Source organism: Trachypithecus francoisi, unplaced genomic scaffold (assembly GCF_009764315.1).
Source record: "Trachypithecus francoisi isolate TF-2019V2 unplaced genomic scaffold, Tfra_2.0 Lachesis_group8, whole genome shotgun sequence".
Taxonomy (NCBI): domain Eukaryota; kingdom Metazoa; phylum Chordata; class Mammalia; order Primates; family Cercopithecidae; genus Trachypithecus; species Trachypithecus francoisi.
In genome coordinates, this window is record NW_022681473.1 from 74863612 (window position 1) to 74875215 (window position 11604).

An 11604-nucleotide genomic window follows, 5' to 3' on the forward strand; every position below is an offset into this window, starting at 1 on the left:
CCTGATTTTTGCCCCACTACTTTGTTGAAATTTGCTCATATTAAAATTAATGATGAGCTTCTATCTGTCAAAGTTAAATTTTAAATGTCTAATCCTAAACTAATTGACTCATCTTTAGGCACACTCCCCTTAAAACTCTATTATCCAGCATTCTTAGCAAAGAGCACATAGCAGGATCATTTCTAGAGGCTTCCAACTTTATGCTGTCACTAACTGGAATTACTCTTAATTATTATGTTATTATAATACTCTTAATGTTATTATACTTTTAATATATTATTATACTCTTAATAATTATATGAAGTTGTTGCTTCAGATATAAGGGATTAATTTTACTACTCCAGTCTGAGAAAACTAATCAAGTCACCACAATATTGTGGTAAATGGGAGAAGAAAAGCTACTGGAGATATCAGTCAATACACAACCTCCACCCTCACCAAATAGGATGCAAACAAACCCTTGCCCTTGAAGAACACATTTGCCCCAATTACCCTTCCTTCTCTCTCTTCTAGGGTCATCATCATCATCTATTCACTAGCGAAAACTGACCAAAAGATGTCCAAGACACCTTGGAGTGCAAGGCTTTCTCAGTTATCTCCTAAAGTGAAGAATAATAACCACATAAGGAACACAGGGCCTTTATTTCTCTTGGAAAATTGACATTCCTATGGACTAATGATAAAAATGTTTCTGGAAAATGTGTCAGATACCCTTTTAGAGATGCAGATGATTAATCACAATTTTAACTTCTTATAATGATGATTGGCACAGGATAAGCAAATAGAAATCAAATGTAGAAACCAACACATGTTCACTTATTTAATAAGGAACTTCCATATTCTTGAATATAAACTAGCACATTAATGAGCAAAAGTTAATAAAATTGAAAGAACATAATCAGCTTTCTTTTAGAGTGGAAGACAGCTAGTTAGGATTCTTCCCCACTATCAATTAAGAGCCATGAAACTAACAAGGAGAAACAAATATGCAAAATCACTGATAATTGCAGTCAACATTTTACAAGTACCTTGAAGGGGGAAAAACCCCTTTTTAGTTATATTGTGGTAGGAATGAAGTAACTGTCTCTATCTGACATTTTTTTTTTATTTTTAAAACTAAATAAAATCAGTTAGAAAGCTAGTGGAAAGATACATATGTTGACTTCTACTCTGTATCCCTATCAAAGATTCATGGGATCTTTGCCTCTAAGTAAAGCAGCATAGCAGTCATGGATCTCACACCGGAAAGTTCTTTCAGGTTAGAACAGAGATATCCCTTTCTCATACCTCTACCTCACACTCTCTCGTCCCACAAAATCTCAATTTTGGGAGGGACTTTAATATTGATGCTCTGATGTCCCACCTAAGCACAATTTAGATGTAAAGGTCGTAATAATACAATTAATAAGGTAGATGTAATAAACATGAATGAAAACTTTTATTCCATAGAAAATATACCCTTTTTTTTCCTCCAAATTTCTGGTTTAATAAGGACTTTTTATTTTGAGGAAAAGAGGTCCCAAACATCAAGCTGTTCACAAAAATAACCCACAGTATAAACTTTAGAAAACAAATATTAAGACTGTAACACTATTTTTCTAGAGGATGCATTTGACATGCCAACTCTCATTCACAAAAATACATTGTTACATTTGTGTTGAACCTCCCCACACAGCACACTTATGTGGGGGTGTAACACACATACTTGTAACTCAAAGCTGCTTTCAGGAGCTACTCAACTAAATGAGATTGCCTTTGCAGTTAGGGAAGCAGCTACTGAACTTATGTATGAATGAAAAGAACTGTACTCCCTGCATAACAAGAGATTATTCTGGAGACAGTTGATTAAAACTATACATCCTTTTTATTAAGTCATAAAGATGTATCAAAATTAAAAGCAAAAATTACATTCTTAACAAAACTAGTAGGAGAATCAAAGGAAGTGAAAATGGGACTAGGCGCAGGGCAATAAGAATTAATGAACATGGGAAGGACAAGGATGAGGAGAACAGTGAGCATGTGCTTAAGATACTAGGAGAGTGTGTGTCCGGAATTGGTGGGTCTTGGTCTTGGTGACTTCAAGAATGAAGCCGCGAACCCTCGTGGTGAGCGTTACAGTTCTTAAAGATGGTGTGTGTGGAGTTTGCTCCTTCAGATGTTCAGACGTGTCCGGAGTTTCTTCCTTCTGGTGGGTTCTTCGTCTCGCTGACTTCAGGAGTGAAGCTGCAGACCTTCACGGTGAATGTCACAGCTCTTAAGGCAGTGAGTCTGGAGTTGTCGGTACCTCCCAGTGGGTTTGTGATCTCGCTGGCTTCAGGATTGAAGCTGCAGATCTTTGCCATGAGGGTTACAGCTCATACAGGCAGCATGGACCCAAAGAGTGAGCAGCAGCAAGATTTAGTGCAAGGAGCGAAAGAACAAAGTTTCCACAGCGTGGAAGGGGACCCAAGCTGGTTGCCACCACTGGTTCAGGCAGCCTGCTTTTATTCCCTTATCTCGCCCCACCCACATCCTGCTGATTGATCCATTTTACACATTGCTGATTGGTCCATTTTACAGAGAGCTGATTGGTCCATTTTGACAGAGTGCTGATTGGTGCATTTACAATCCCTGTGCTAGACACAGAGTGCCAATTGGTGCATTTATAATCCTTTAGCTAGACACAGAAGTTCTCCAAGTCCCCACTGGATTAGCTAGACACAGAGCACTGATTGGTACTTTCACAAACCTTTAGCTAGACACAGGGTGCTCATTGGTACCTTTACAATCCTGAGCTAGACACAAAGTGCTGATTGGTACATTTACAATCCTCCAGCTAGACATGTATCTAGCTAATGCTGTAGGAGTCCCCACCAGATTAGCTAGATACACAGTGCTGATTGGTGTATCCATAAACCCCGAGCTAGACACAGAGTGCTGATTGGTGCATATATAATCCTCCAGCTAGATATAAAAGTTCTCCAAGTCCCCACCTGACTCAGGAGCCACAGGCAAGGCCGGCTGCAGGTCCTGAGGCCAGCCCCATGGGGAGGCGGCTGAGGCCCAGTGAGAATTTGAGTGCGGTGCGGGCGGGCCAGTAGTGCTGGCAGACCCAGTGCACCCTAGGCAACTGCTGGCCCAGGTGCTAAGCCCCTCACTGCCCAGGGCCAGCGGTGCCCACCGCTGCTCTGAGTGCAGGGCCCGCCAAGTCCAGGCTCACCCAAACTCACTCACGCTGGCCAGCGAGTGCAGCAGGCAGCCCCAGTTCCCGCCCATGCCTCTCCCTCCACACCTCCCAGCAAGCAGAGGGAGCCGGCTCCGCCTCGGACAGCCCAGACAGGGGCTCCCACAGTGCAGCAGCGGGCTGAAGGCTCCTCAAGCGAGGTCAGAGGGGACACCAAGGCGGAGGAGGCACCAAGAGCCAGTGAGGGCTGCCAGCATGCTGTCAGCTCTCAAGAGGATCTGGTGAAAAATTTGATCTTAGACAAGTGCCTAGGTAAAGAAATAATGGGATAAGATTTCTAAACCCCACTATGTGCTTCAGAGTCATCCTTACCATTGGCGCTGTCTCTGTCATCCTCTCCTTCCTCAGCCTCTTTTTCTTCATCCTTGATCAACTCCAGCTGGTCATCCCCCCAGTCTTCATTATCATCATCATCCAGTAGGTCCCCCTCCTCAGCAGGGTTATCTGCACCCCCCTCAGACTCCAACTTCAAATTAGTCTCATATTTCTTCAAGGAGCTGCTGCTCTACTCCTCTTCTGACTTATTTTTCATCTCTACTGCTTGTTTGCTCTGTTCCTTTTCAATTTTTCCCAGGAGATAATCCATTTTTTGTTTTATCTGGGTCAATTCCTTCTTAACCACCTGAAAGTCATCTCCTTTCAACTTTCCAGACTTGGAAGATACCCGCTGTCCACTTTTTTGCCTTCGTGAGGTGTTTCCTGACACACACGGATGTTTCGAGGGCACTACACCTCCAGCAATAGGAGGAGGAGGAGGTACACGTGCTGGGTAACTGTACCTCCTATTACAATAATCCCGCTGAAAATCATAGTCCAGGTCAAAAGAAGAGCGGTACATCGCTGCAGATTGTTTCACACCTGCTTTTCCTCCGTTCAGTTTTGGTGCTGCAGTCAGGTTAATATCTAAAACCTGACCAGCAATCATTCTGCCATCCTCTCCTGCTACAGCAGCCTGGGCATTTCTCTCATTAACATATTGAATGAAGCAAAGCCCTTATGAACAGAGCAGCCCACAATTTTGCCATACTTCGGAAAGATTGCCTCCACATCAGATTTCTTGACCACAAGAGTGTTGAGATTCCCAGTGAATACACGGGTGTTAATGGAACAAGGATCTGTCTTGTTGGTAACATTGTTGGCCATTGTGTTTGATGATAGGGTTTCTCGGAAAGCCAAAAATGTAGCTGAAGATCCAAAAAAATCTCATAAGAGTGGGGAGGGAGAAGAGATCTGATTCTGAGTCTCATACTCCTGGGTTCTAGGTGGAGAACCTGACTGCTGCTCGAGGCGGGTATTGCGGCCACAACTGTTCAGTCTTTTTCTCTTCACAAAAAGAAAATATGCCTTCTTTTAACACATCATGGAACTATACAAAATTTTATCATTTATTATGTCACAAAAAGTAGGTATATATTAAAGGCAAAATTCTCTGACCACAGTGATTTAAAGCTAGAAACTAAAACTAGCCTAAAACTAATGTGTTGGAATAAAACTAAATACATCTTAACCTTTCAAACATTGCATAAAAAGGAAATAAAATCGACCACTTAGTCATAAAATAAGAATGTAATATATTACATTTATGGGACATTTTCAAACATATTCAGAGACTAATTACTAGACTTAAAGCACTATGGTTATTTCTGAAAGAATAAAAATAAGGTAAGTCTATATATCAAGATATTAGAAAAAAATGCAATCAAAATAAAAATAAAATAGAATGAAACAGTAAAAAGAAAACTAGAAAATAATTACAGCACGAAAACTAGTAAGAAATAGAACACTTGGTTCTTAAATTAGACAATGAAATAGATGAACATCTCATGGATCTAATGAAGACAAAATTATATATGTTGGGACTAAGGAAAAGAATGTAACCACAAATACAAATAAACTATTTTAAAATGGTAAAGGAATTATATATATATATATATATATATATATATATATATTACTCTGGATTACCTACAAACATAAACTAGGAACTATAAAACATAAGGAGGAGGCTTTGTCACAAAAGCAAAGACTAGGGTTTGGATGCAAGCTATACTGTGTACTAGTTATAGATAAGTTACTCAACTGCTTTGAGCCACATTTTCTTTGTGTGTAAAATAAGAATTTAAAATATCTTTAATAATAATGTTTTCAGAAGTATTGCTTATGTCATTGTCATCATTGTTGTAATTCTCTTTTCTTCCTCCTCATTATTAATATTCACTACCTTGGAGGAAAACTTGATATGTACCTGAACAAGTTGAAACTTAAAAGCTATTTTTCCAATCAATACTTTAATCCATCCATAAGAACCAGGTGCAATGCATCCCATTTACCTTATTACTTATTTTTCCCCAAATGCAAGTATTAGCAACATTCATTGCATCTGAGAATATAAAACCATAATGACATATCCTCCAAGGGAAAAAACTCTTGCCCAACTTATAAGACTTGCAAGGATTGATTGCACTTAATAATGAATGTAGTGCTCTTAGAGTTATATAATGTCATTAAACACATAGGTATCAAATTTAAAGAAAACCAAGAAGCAGAGCTAAACAACGTCGATACTAAAAAAATGAAAAGTTAGGAATTTTTTTCTCTCACTTATCAGTAAACCTGAAGGCTTAATATAAGCCTAGAAGATTCAAAGAACAAGAAGAATACTTTATTTGTATTAGTCCTTAAAAATCTTAGAATGAGTTAAAAATAAAAAACAGTAAAACTGGAGGTCTCAGATTTATGTATGTCCTTAGGCTTTTTCTTACAGTTTTAATGTGGATTATTATGGTCAGAGTAAAGTGAAATGGGAAAGTAAAAGGTAAAATTCAACTTGCAACCCCTAACATTTTCTTATTTTAGACCTAAGTAACAGTTATTACCAACTTAAAATTTGTGTAACAGAATCTATCCAGGGAAAAAAAAACAAGCCATTTTGGTGCACAATTGCAAAATGACAAAAAACTAATAACTATGTCTACTTATCTTCTTGTATTAAGATTTTGACCCATTTTGAATTCATTATTATAAATATTTAAAGCACAAGACAATAGAGAGATTAAATAAATACACAAACAGAATATAGTTTTCTACTCTCAAGAAACTCACAGAAGATTTCAGCAGAAAAGAGAAAAATCAATTATAAAACTATGTAATAAAGGTATACTGTACCTATATATCTATATACTATCTCTCTATTCTATATAAGATATCAGAGGGGATTGAAAAGCAGCTAGAGGGCGGAGCAAGATGGCCGAATAGGAACAGCTCCAGTCTCCAACTCCCAGCGCGAGCGACACAGAAGACCGGTGATTTCTGCGTTTTCAACTGAGGTACTGGGGTCATCTCTCTAGGGAGTGCCGGACAATCGGTGCTGGTCAGCTGCTGCAGCCTGACCAGCGTGAGCTGAAGCAGGGCGAGGCATCGCCTCACCTGGAAGCGCAAGGGGGAAGGGAATCCCTTTTTCTAGCCAGGGGAACTGAGACACACAACACCTGGGAAATCGGGTAACTCCCACCCCAATACTGCGCTTTAAGGAAACAGGCACACCAGGAGAATATATCCCACACCTGGCCGGGAGGGTCCCATGCCCACGGAGCCTCCCTCACTGCTAACACAGCCGTCTGCGGCGATCTATCCGGAAGGCAGCAGCGAGGCTGGGGGAGGGGCGCCCGCCATTGCTGAGGCTTAAGTAGGTAAACAAAGCCGCTGGGAAGCTCGAACTGGGTGGAGCTCACAGCAGCTCAAGGAAGCCTGCCTGTCTCTGTAGACTCTACCTCTGCGGACAGCGCACAGCTGCAGTCCAACAGGGGAAAGAGCGGGGTCCGGTGCAGACGCGAACGACTCTGTCTGACAGCTTTGGGGAGAGCCGTGGATCTCCTAACGCAGAGGTTGAGATCTGAGAACGGACAGACTGCCTGCTCAGGTGGGCCCCTGACCCCTGAGTAGCCTAGATGGGAGTCATCCCCCACTAGGGGCAGTCTGACACTCCACACCTCACAGGGTGGAGTCACCCCTGAGAGGAAACTTCCAAAGAAAGAATCAGACAGGTACACTCACTGTTCAGCAATATTCTATCTTCGGCAACCTCTGCTGCTGATACCCAGGCAAACAGGGTCTGGAGTGGACCTCAAGCAATCTCCAACAGACCAACAGACAGTCCTTCTGACTGTCAGACGGAAAACTATCAAACAGGAAGGACACCTATACCAAAACCCCATCAGTACGTCACCATCATCAAAGACCAGAGACAGATAAAACCACAAAGATGGGGAAGAAGCAGGGCAGAAAAGCTGGAAATTCAAAAAATAAAAGCGCATCTCCCCCTGCAAAGGAGCGCAGCCCATCGCCAGCAACGGATCAAAGCTGGTCAGAGAATGACTTTGACGAGATGAGAGAAGAAGGCTTCAGTCCATCAAACCTCTCAGAGCTAAAGGAGGAATTACGTACCCAACACAAAGAAACTAAAAATCTTGAAAAAAGAGTGGAAGAATTGACAGCTAGACTAATTAATGCAGAGAAGATCATAAACGAAATGACAGAGATGAAAACCATGACACGAGAAATACGTGACAAATGCACAAGCTTCAGTAACCGACTCGATTAACTGGAAGAAAGAGTATCAGCGATTGAGGATCAAATGAATGAAATGAAGCGAGAAGAGAAACCAAAAGAAAAAAGAAGAAAAAGAAATGAACAAAGCCTGCAAGAAGTATGGGATTATGTAAAAAGACCAAATCTACGTCTGAATGGGGTGCCTGAAAGTGAGGGGGAAAATGGAACCAAGTTGGAAAACACTCTTCAGGATATCATCCAGGACAACTTCCCCAACCTAGTAGGGCAGGCCAACATTCAAATTCAGGAAATACAGAGAACGCCACAAAGATACTCCTCCAGAAGAGCAACTCCAAGACACATAATTACCAGATTCACCAAAGTTGAAATGAAGGAAAAAATCTTAAGGGCAGCCAGAGAGAAAGGTCGGGTTACCCACAAAGGGAAGCCCATCAGAATAACAGCAGATCTCTCGGCAGAAACTCTACAAGCCAGAAGAGAGTGGGGGCCAATATTCAACGTTCTTAAAGAAAAGAATTTTCAACCCAGAATTTCATATCCAGCCAAACAAAGCTTCATCAGTGAAGGAGAAATAAAATCCTTTACAGATAAGCAAATGCTTAGAGATTTTCTCACCACCAGGCCTGCCTTACAAGAGACCCTGAAGGAAGCCCTAAACATGGAAAAGAACAACTGGTACCAGCCATTGCAAAAACATGCCAAAATGTAAAGACCATCGAGGCTAGGAAGAAATTGCATCAACTAACGAGCAAAATAACCAGTTAATATCATAATGACAGGATCAAGTTCACACATAACAATATTAACCTTAAATGTCAATGGACTAAATGCTCCAATTAAAAGACACAGACTGGCAAACTGGATAAGAGTCAAGACCCATCAGTCTGCTGTATTCAGGAGAGCCATCTCACATGCAGAGACATACATAGGCTCAAAATAAAGGGATGGAGGAAGATCTACCAAGCAAATGGAGAACAAAAAAAAGCAGGGGTTGCAATCCTAGTCTCTGATAAAACAGACTTTAAACCATCAAAGATCAAAAGAGACAAAGAAGGCCATTACATAATGGTAAAGGGATCAATTCAACAGGAAGAGCTAACTCTCCTAAATATCTATGCACCCAATACAGGAGCACCCAGATTCATAAAGCAAGTCCTTAGAGACCTACAAAGAGACTTAGACTCCCATACAATAATAATGGGAGACTTCAACACTCCACTGTCAACATTAGACAGATCAACGAGACAGAAAGTTAACAAGGATATCCAGGAATTGAACTCATCTCTGCACCAAGCGGACCTAATAGACATCTATAGAACTCTCCACCCCAAATCAACAGAATATACATTCTTCTCAGCACCACATCGCACTTATTCCAAAATTGACCACATAATTGGAAGTAAAGCACTCCTCAGCAAATGGACAAGAACAGAAATTATAACAAACTGTCTCTCAGACCACAGTGCAATCAAACTAGAACTCAGGACTAAGAAACTCAATCAAAACCACACAACTACATGGAAACTGAACAACCTGCTCCTGAATGACTACTGGGTACATAACGAAATGAAAGCAGAAATAAAGATGTTCTTTGAAACCAATGAGAACAAAGATACAACATACCAGAATCTCTGGGACACATTTAAAGCAGTGTGTAGAGGGAAATTTATAGCACTAAATGCCCACAAGAGAAAGCAGGAGAGATCTAAAATTGACACTCTAACACCACAATTAAAAGAACTAGAGAGGCAAGAGCAAACACATTCAAAAGCTAGCAGAAGGCAAGAAATAACTAAGATCAGAGCAGAACTGAAGGAGATAGAGACACAAAAAACCCTCCAAAAAATCAATGAATCCAGGAGTTGGTTTTTTGAAAAGATCAACAAAATTGACAGACCGCTAGCTAGACTAATAAAGAAGAAAAGAGAGAGGAATCAAATAGACGCAATAAAAAATGATAAAGGGGATATCACCACCGACCCCACAGAAATACAAACAACATCAGAGAATACTATAAATGCCACTACGCAAATCAACTAGAAAATCTAGAAGAAATGGATAATTTCCTGGACACTTACACTCTCCCAAGACTAAACCAGGAAGAAGTTGAATCCCTGAATAGACCAATAGCAGGCTCTGAAATTGAGGCAACAATTAATAGCCTACCCACCAAAAAAAGTCCAGGACCAGATGGATTCACAGCTGAATTCTACCAGAGGTACAAGGAGGAGCTGGTACCATTCCTTCTGAAACTATTTCAATCAATAGAAAAAGAGGGAATCCTCCCTAACTCTTTTTATGAGGCCAACATCATCCTGATACCAAAGCCTGGCAGAGACACAACAAAAAAAGAGAATTTTAGACCAATATCCCTGATGAACATCGATGCAAAAATCCTCAATAAAATACTGGCAAACCGGATTCAGCAGCACATCAAAAAGCTTATCCACCATGATCAAGTGGGCTTCATCCCTGGGATGCAAGGCTGGTTCAACATTCGCAAATCAATAAATGTAACCAGCATATAAACAGAACCAAGGACAAGAACCACATGATTATCTCAATAGATGCAGAAAAGGCTTTTGACAAAATTCAACAGCCTTTATGCTAAAAACGCTCAATAAATTCGGTATTGATGGAATATACCTCAAAATAATAAGAGCTATTTATGACAAACCCACAGCTAATATCATACTGAATGGGCAAAAACTGGAAAAATTCCCTTTGAAAACTGGCACAAGACAGGGATGCCCTCTCTCACCACTCCTATTCAACATAGTATTGGAAGTTCTGGCTAGGGCAATCAGGCAAGAGAAAGAAATCAAGGGTATTCAGTTAGGAAAAGAAGAAGTCAAATTGTCCCTGTTTGCAGATGACATGATTGTATATTTAGAAAACCCCATCGTCTCAGCCCAAAATCTCCTTAAGCTGATAAGCAACTTCAGCAAAGTCTCAGGATACAAAATTAATGTGCAAAAATCACCAGCATTCTTATACACCAGTAACAGACAAGCAGAGAGTCAAATCAGGAATGAACTTCCATTCACAATTGCTTCAAAGAGAATAAAATACCTAGGAATCCAGCTTACAAGGGATGTAAAGGACCTCTTCAAGGAGAACTACAAACCACTGCTCAGTGAAATCAAAGAGGACACCAACAAATGGAAGAACATACCATGCTCATGGATAGGAAGAATCCATATCGTGAAAATGGCCATACTGCCCAAGGTTATTTATAGATTCAATGCCATCCCCATCAAGCTACCAATGACTTTCTTCACAGAATTGGAAAAAACGGCTTTAAAGTTCATATGGAACCAAAAAAAGAGCCCGCATTGCCAAGACAATCCTAAGTCAAAAGGACAAAGCTGGAGGCGTCACGCTACCTGACTTCAAACTATACTACAAGGCTACAGTAACCAAAACAGCATGGTACTGGTACCACAACAGAGATATAGACCATGGAACAGAACAGAGTCCTCAGAAATAATACCACACATCTACAGCCATCTGATCTTTGACAAACCTGAGACAACAAGAAATGGGCAAAGGATTCCCTATTTAATAAATGGTGCTGGGAAAATTGGCTAGCCATAAGTAGAAAGCTGAAACTGGATCCTTTCCTTACCCCTTATACGAAGATTAATTCAAGATGGATTAGAGACTTAAATGTTAGACCTAATACCATAAAAACCCTAGAAGAAAATCTAGGTAGTACCATTCAAGACATAGGCATGGGCAAGGACTTCATGTCTAAAACACCAAAAGCAACGGCAGCAAAAGTAAAAATTGACACATGGGATCTAATTAAA

General features: G+C 40.5%; 1 pseudogene; it reads right to left on the reverse strand.

Moving 5' to 3' along the window:
• Positions 1-3440: 3440 nt before the first annotated feature.
• Positions 3441-4381, reverse strand: LOC117081459 (annotated as a pseudogene).
• Between the last annotated feature and the right edge of the window lie 7223 nt (positions 4382-11604).